The 8,329-nt window shown below is 42.0% G+C and overlaps 1 pseudogene across 1 annotated transcript; it reads right to left on the bottom strand.

The window, feature by feature from the left end:
• Nucleotides 1–2,228: 2,228 nt before the first annotated feature.
• Nucleotides 2,229–2,824, bottom strand: LOC309825177 (large ribosomal subunit protein uL13-like; annotated as a pseudogene). The gene has a single exon. The product of its transcript is annotated as a large ribosomal subunit protein uL13-like (transcript).
• Between the last annotated feature and the right edge of the window lie 5,505 nt (nucleotides 2,825–8,329).

The raw sequence follows: 8,329 nt of genomic DNA, 5'->3' as shown, positions 1-8,329 counted from the left end.
AAATATATATGAAGGGCCCATAAGCCTATGAAAAGAGGCTCAACAATATTAGTCATCAGGGAAATACAAATTAAAACCACAATGACATATCACTACATGCCCATTAAGATGGATAAAATTAAAAAGAGTGATAATGTAAAAACATTGGCAAGGATGCAAAGGAGCTAAAATTTTAATGCATTGCTGTAGTGAATGTAAAATAATAAAACCACTTTGGAAAATTATTTGACAGTTTTTTTAAAAAGTTAAACTTTTATGATCCCTAGGACCCAGCAATTTCTCTCCTTGGTGTGTACCCAAGAGAATTTAAAGCATACGTCCACATAATGTATGAATATTCATAGCAAATGTATTCAAAATAGATCAGAACTGAAAATCCCTCCTCTGCTCTGGGGACTCCAATTACATGTATATTTGATGCTTAAAGTTGCTTCCCCTCCACCTCAAGTGATGCTCTGCTCATTTTATTTTTCAATTTTTTTTTAACATCTTTATTGGAGTATAATTGCTTTACAATGGTGTGTTAGTTTTGGCTTTATTGTTTTTCAATTTTTAAAAAATTCTTTCTGGGTTTTATTTTACATAGCTTCTATAGGTATGTCTTCAAGTTCACTAATCTTTTTTTCTCCAGTGTTTAACCTGCTGTATTTATTTATATCAGATATTTTAGTTTTCATCTTTGGAAGATAATTTGGGTCACTTTATGTCTTCTATGTGTCTAGTTTTCATGTGCAATCTTTCCTCTAGCCTCTTGAACTTATGGGATACTGTTGTAATAACCCTATTAATGTCTTATCTACTAATTCTATTATCTGTATACTTCTTCAATCAGTTTCTATTGACTGATTTTCATCCTCATTATGGGTCATACTTGACATCTTCCAAATGTTAATTCAGAATGTTAATTCTGTTCATTGCTGAATGGATGTCAGACATTGAGAATTTTACCTTTTTGTTTGCTGGATATTGTAGTATTTCTGTAAATATTTTTGAGCTTTGTTCTGGGATGCAGTTGAGTTACTTACAAACAGTATTATCCTTTCAGAACTTGCTTTTGAGCTTTGTTATCTGGTACTGAAGCAGGCTTTATTCTAGGGTACCTTTGTCTCAAAACTGAAGCTAAGCCTTCTGAGAACTCTACCCAATGCCACATGAATTATGAGGTTTTCTACTCTGCCTGCTGGGAATAGGAACTATTTCTGGCTTTGTGTGAGTTCCTGGTACTGTTCTTCTATTCTTTTCAGAGAGTTCTTTCCCCAGACCTGGATAGTTTCTTCACAAACCTGCACTGGTCAGTACTTAGCTGAAGACTTGAGCAGGACCCTCTACAGGTCTCTTTTCTATCCTCCAACTCTCTACCCTGCAAACTCTATCCACACAGACTCCATCAAAGTACTCTCCCTGGGATCCCATTCTCCGCTTCAGACAGAAACTCCCTCCAAGGGGCACATCAAGGCAAGTGTAGGGTTCACTGCATTTATTTCCCATCTCTCAGGGTTCACTGTCTTTCATTGTTTGTTGTCCAAATCTTAATAACTATTGTGCCATATATTTTATCCAGATTTTTTTTAGTTGTTTTAGGAAGGAAGGTAAACCTAGTCCCTGTTATTTAGACATTGCTGGAAGCAGAAATCCCATCTAATTTTGCCCCGCTACTCAATGATGTCTTTCTTTTTCTTTTTTATTTTTCTTTAAAAATAATTTATTAGTTTTGGATCACAAAATATAGGGAAGACACAAGGGCAATGCCTGTGACCCCTTGGGCCATATTTCCCTTCCATAAACACCTTTTAGAACCCCAGACTCATGCTGCCCAAGCATTCTCTCACATCCTGACAGCTGCAGAGTATAGTACTGACCATGTGGGACACTTAAACAGACTCCCTGTAAGCGATGCGGGGGTCCCTTCCAATTAGGTCTTCCAGCTCACTTTTGCCAATATTGCAACACAACTGGTTGTTCCAACTGTCCATGTCCTAAAACTCTCACGAATGAATAGGTCACAGGCAAATTCTGCCTGCACAGCCCTTATAACTGTCTACTCTTTTAAAATGGCCTTTCTTAAACAGCAGTGACTAAGGCCACTTCACTATACCCAGTCTTCTAAGCCCCAGACTGCCTGTGGCACCTGGATGGCAGCCCCTGGGGGTCCCCCACATCCTAAGGTGGCGATGGAGGAAGGGCAGGCCAGGCCAAGCATTAAGAATAAACAGTCCGTTTTATTGCGCTCAGACTAGGAATCCATGGGTCTTGAGGACCTCTGTGAACTTGTCAGTTTTCTTCTCTCTGTTCTTTTCGGCCTGCTTCCGTAGCCTCAGGAGCTGCTTCTTTTTGCGGTAGTGGATCTTGGCCTTCTCCTTTCTCTTCTCCTCCAGGGTGGCTGTTACTGCCTGGTACTTCCAGCCAACCTCACGAGCCAGCCGCCCTAGGTAGGCAAACTTCCGCACAGGCTTCAGACGCACAACCTTGAGGGCGGCAGGAACCACCATCTGCTGTTTCTTGTCATAGGGTGGCGGGATCCCATCAAACACCTTGAGGCGGTCCCGAGCGGCCTGGCCTCGCTTGGTCCTGTGGGGCAGCACGCCTCGCACTGTCCGCCAGAAGATGTGGCTGGGGGCTCGGAAGTGGTAGGGGCCGCATCCGTTTGCAGAGGAAGGCCAGGTACTTCAACTTGTTTCTATAGAAATTTCCATAAATGCTGATGCCTTCACGGCCGCACGACCACCACCTTTCAACCCAGAAGCACCTGCTTGGCCATGATGGCCGCCTGGAGGCCCAGGAGATGGCCTCGGCCATCGAGCACCAGGACCTGCCCCTCCGCCATCTTCGGCAGCTGCCTGGGAAAGCACTCAGTGATGTCTTTCAATGGGCAGGAGTTTTTAATTTTCAGTAAGTCCGTTTTATTGACTTTTTTTCCATCGTGCTAAGGACTACGAAGAATGCAACAGTAAGTAAGCAGAATACAGCATCTGCTTTTCTTAGACGCTCTCAATCTTGTAAAGGAGTAGGAAGTTACAAGTAATACTTTGGGTCAGTTGAGATGAGTAGAGCCAGAGTTAAATATAGAAATGTCCAATAGCTTCTGGCTTGAAAATGAAAAGGGGTACTGGGTTTGGCAGCATAATAGCCTCCAGAGATGTCCAAGTCTTAGTCGTTGAAACTGTGAGTATATTACCTTACATGGCAAAGAGGATTTTGCACATGTGATGAAATATAATGATCTTGAGATGATCCTGGGTTATCTGGTTGTGCCCAATGTAATCACAAGGGTCCTTATAAGAGAAAGAGGGAGTCAGGAGGGTCAGAAAAGGAACCGTGACAATGGAAGCAGGTGTCAGAGTGGTGGGATTGCTGGAAGGGGCCACGAACCAAGGATTGAGGGCAACTTCTAGAAGCTGAAGAAGGGAAGGAAACATATTTCCCTCTAGAGTCTCCAGAAGCAAAGTAACTCTGCTGAAATCTTGATTTTTGTCCAGTGAGACCCATTTTGGACTGCTGAACTCCAGAATTATAAGATGCTAAGTTTGTGTTGCTTAAAACCAGTAATGCCGTAATTTGTCACAGAGGCGATAGGAAAATAATGCAGGTACTGAATTGAAGGGCTGCTTTTTCCTCTGGTCACAGCAGGGAGGTACCTGGCTGAGTAAATTTCTCATATGGAGGCTTCCTCATACACAGGTGATCATTGCTTACCTGTTGCTCTATGAAGGACTAAATTCAAAATGCCTGTCAGTTTCTGTCAGCCTCTGCTGCTGGACTAAATATTTGGACTCAAAATGATAGGTAGTTCTGAGGCAGGTGCTTGTAGCTACACTGGTTTCCTATGAATCAGAAGGAGTCCCTCACACACTACCCTCACAGCCAAAGGGGATCTAAATCACGTAAGGACTGAAGGGAGGCAATGACTTTACAAGACCTGGACTTGGAAATTTTATAATACTTTTAGCACTCAATGGAAGAGTCTTCTTCCCTTTGTAAAATTTAAGTCTATTCTTCAAGCTTCCTACTTATGTTCAGCAACACAGGCTTTGATATCCCTAAACAGAGGACTAGTTATATATGAGTCTCTTGGCCATATTTCTCTTCAGCTTGATTTCCCTTTTCTTGAAGTAATTTTCTAGTATTGATCCAGTGAAGTTCTCATCGTGATGCCTGGATACCTTAGTGACCACTTGAGGTTAAGTCAAAGTGCCTTAATAACCAGCACAAGATGTCCATATAAAGACTACAAGCAAACTCGAGTCCTTTTCCCAGATAATTGCATTAGAGGGTTAGCAGCCAAGGAGATAGAATGCAGAGCACAGAGCAGTCTCCTTCCTGTCCCTGGTGGGAACAAAGCCAAGGACACATGGTTGTCACTTTGGATTGCAAAACTCCTCCCCGTGTGTGGGGATGTACATGGACAAGCAATGAGCTGAATGTGCACAAGCGTTGTATTGGATGAGAACCCTGCTCCTGGCCAAATAGCAAATAGCAGGGTGCATTGTTGAGGCTAATCCCGACTCACTTGGCCTCTCTGTGAGCAATGAATAATGCTCCACAGCCTCATACGTCCAGGCATTGTGCTCTAAGTCCAGGCAAGGCTAGGAGGAGACAATGGGCTTAATGACTGTACTGCTCCACTTTTTTGGTGGGGGGGACGGGAGGAGGAACATTTCATAAGGTCCTTGTGGAACAAGCCAAGACAGGATTTCAAAACAGAACAGATAAGACAAGAAGATGCTCATGAGTGGAATTAGGTTTGCAGTGTCCTAAATCTGTTTGGTTATTTACCAGATGAATAATACTTTCAAATCAGACTGGTCCTACATAAAATCAAAACAGCTGTAAAAAAACAAAAAATCTAGATAACCAACTTTTCCTTCCTTGAGGACATGATATTGAGGAATTGGTTTGACTGACAATTTTCTCTATTTTTGTTTTAGTTTATTGAAAGAATTCACTTATTTCACTTATCTACGAAAGTTTCAATTTAGAAATGGGTTCAGGGGCTTCCCTGGTGGCGCAGTGGTTGGGAGTCCGCCTGCCGATGCAGGGGACATGGGTTCGTGCCCCGATCCGGGAAGATCCCACGTGCTGCGGAGCGGCTGGGCCCATGAGCCATGGCTGCTCAGCCTGCGCGTCCAGAGCCTGTGCTCTGCAACGGGAGAGGCCACAACAGTGAGAGGCCCACGTATCACCAAAAAAAAAAAGAAAAAAAGAAATGGGTTCAGTATGCAGTTGTAGTGTGTCCCTGCTTTAAACACACACACACACCTTTCTTTCATCTCTTCTTTCCCTCTCCTGACCTGGGAGATTCTCAATATGGCAGAGGCTAAAACAATACTCTTAAAATTGAGTTGAAATTATTGTACTTTTTGTGCTATCATATGGCTCTCAGAATACTGATATCGAAGTCCACAAATAATAAGTGCTGGAGAGGATGTAGAGAAAAGGGAACCCGCCTACACTGTTGGTGGGAACGTAAATTGGTGCAGCCACTATGGAAAACAGTATAGAGATCCCTCAAAAAACAAAAATAGAGTTGCCATATGATGCAGCTATTCCACTCCTGGGCACACATCAAAAAAACTATAATTCAAAAAGATACATGCATCCCAATGTTCATAGCAGCACCAGTTACAATAGTCAAGACATGAAAACAACCTTAATGTCCATCAACAGATAAATGGATGAAAAAACTGTGGCATATGTATAACATATAGACACACTGCAATAGTACTCAGCCATAAAAAAAAGAATGAAATAATGCCATGTGCAGCAATATGGATGGACCTAGAGATTATCATACTAAGTGAAGTAAGTCAGAGAAAGGACAAATACCATATGATATCACTTACATGTGGAATCTAAAATATGACATAAATGAACCTATCTGTGAAACAGAAAGAGATTCACAGACATAGAGAACAGACTTGTGGTTGCCAAGGGGGAGAGAGGGGAGAGGAAGGATGGATTGGGAGTTTGGGGTTAACAGATGCAAACTAGTATATACGGGATGGAAAAACAACAAGGTCCTACTGTACAGCACAGAGAACTACATTCAATATCCTATAATAAACCACAATGGAAAATAATATGAAAAAGAATGTGTATATATATGTACAACTGAATCACTTTGCTGTATAGCAGAAACACAACCTTATAAATCAACTATACTTCAATAAAATAAATTTTTTAAAAAGAATACTGATATCAGGTACTCCATTTGTAGATTGCCAACAAAGTAGTATGTAGAGGTTGGAAATAGTGTTTGAAGAGCTCTGGCTTGGAGATACACGGTTGGGCCAAAAATCTCTTAGAAGCCTGTTGGGCTGGAGGATGCAGCTGATTCCTGCAAATTGTGGCATTCATGAGGCAGGTGAGAACACTTTTAAAGTAGAAGGAGTTCAAGGGAGTTTGGTCCCAAGCGTTAGATAATTAGGCAAAGATAATTTAATGTAGAAAAACTCTATAGACAAAAATAGTGAATCACTGAGTCGTGGAACAGGTGGTTTTTAGAACAATTTTGGCTTGAGGCTAGAAGGTCCAGGTAGAATGGGCCCTCTTTCCTTAATGGCTACAGAACTACAAAAGACATTACAGTCTTAAACTTGGAAATAAAACTGAAACATGGAATTATAAAATCTAAGCGAATTGCATGCAAGTGGCCCCAATGCTATTACTTTACGCAGCAAATGTATTATTTAGCACCTATAATGTGCAAGGCACCTGCTAGCAATCTGAGTGCAGCAGTGGACAAGACAGGTGTGGTCCTTATCTTCAGTAGAGCTTAATATTTGGGGAGAAGACAAATGTGATAGGCCAAAGAGTGGCCCCCAAAATGTCTACATCCTAACATTTGGACCTTGTAAATATGTTACCTTGCACAAAGGGACTTTGAAGATATTATTAAGCTAAGGTTCTTGAGAAGGAAAAATGAGCTTGGATTATCCAGGTAGGCCCAAGGTAATCACCAGCATCCTTATAAGAGAGAGGCAGGAGGACCAGAGTCAAGAGAGATGTGATAAAAAGCAGAGTCAGGAGAGAGAGAAGGGGCCACAAGCCAAGGAATGTATGTGACCTTTAGCAGCTGGAAAAGGCAAGAAAATGGATTTTCCCCTAAAGTTTCCAGAGGGAATGCAACCCTGCTGACACCTTGATTTCAGCCCAGGGAAACACTTTTTGGCTTTCTGACCTCCAGAAATGTAAGATAATAAACTTGTGTTATTTTAAGCCACTAAGTTTGTGGTAATTTGTTATAGCCACAATAGGAAAATAATACCAAAAAAAATAAAATAACAAGTAATCAGTCTAAACCCTGTTTCACAATCATTGTGATGGTACCATGAGGATTGAAAGCACAGGATGCCACTAGAAAGGGTGACAGAGTCTTGCTCTAAAACAGGACCAGAGCCCACCTCCCCTCCTGGAGGAGATGAGGAGTAAGTTGAGCAGGAGAAGATGGGGAGTGCTGTGTTGCGGGCAGAACGACCTTGGCCAGACCCCAGTGCATGAAGGAATTTGACTCACTGGAGATGGGGGAGGGGAGGAAGGGTCGGAGTAAGTGGGTGCCAAGATCAGAGTCATGTTTTGGAAGATCACTCTGGCTGCTGTGTGGGGAATGGATGTGAGGAAGGATGAGCAGAAGGGGGGAAGCCAGGTGAAGACTGTTGCATTCCTCAGAGTGAGGGATGATTATGGGAGTTTGGACTAGCATGGTGATAGTGAGGGGAGGGAAGCAGATAGATTTTGGAGAGTACAGTCCATAGGACTTGGTGATCAGTTGATTTAATCAGTAATTGTTTTTAATTGCTAACTACTGTTCCATTACATGATTATATTATTATAGGTCTCTCAATTCTCCTGTGGAGGAACATTTGGGATTTGTCCAGTTTGGGGCTATTCTGAATAACATTGCTGTCAGTATTCCTGTACAACCCTTATAATGAACATAAAGTTTCATTTCTCTTAGGTAAATACCTAAGAGTCAAGCTGCTGGGTCATGAGGGAGGAGTATATTTAACTTTTTAAGAAATTGCCACACTGTCTTCCAAAGTGATTGCACCATTTCATCCTCCCTTTGATGATTTATTGGACTGTGAGGGTGGTGCAAAAAAAACAGGGGTGTTCTTTCAAACTGAACAATGTGCCCAGCTCTTTAAGCAGCTCCCTGTGTTTTGAGTGTTGAGAGAGACAGAGAGGTGAAGTCCATTGTCCTATGAGCACCTCCCCCGAAAGACAGAATCCCTCGGTTCCTTGAGTAGAGGTGGGGAAAAATTTTTTTAAAAGTTGCTTAAATTGTCACCAAATCATTCTGGGAAGTATTTTGCTTGCAAACTTGTAGAGA

Source organism: Grampus griseus, assembly GCF_964374135.1.
Source record: "Grampus griseus genome assembly, chromosome: 7".
Classification (NCBI taxonomy): domain Eukaryota; kingdom Metazoa; phylum Chordata; class Mammalia; order Artiodactyla; family Delphinidae; genus Grampus; species Grampus griseus.
This window is presented reverse-complemented; position numbering and strand designations above follow the sequence as displayed.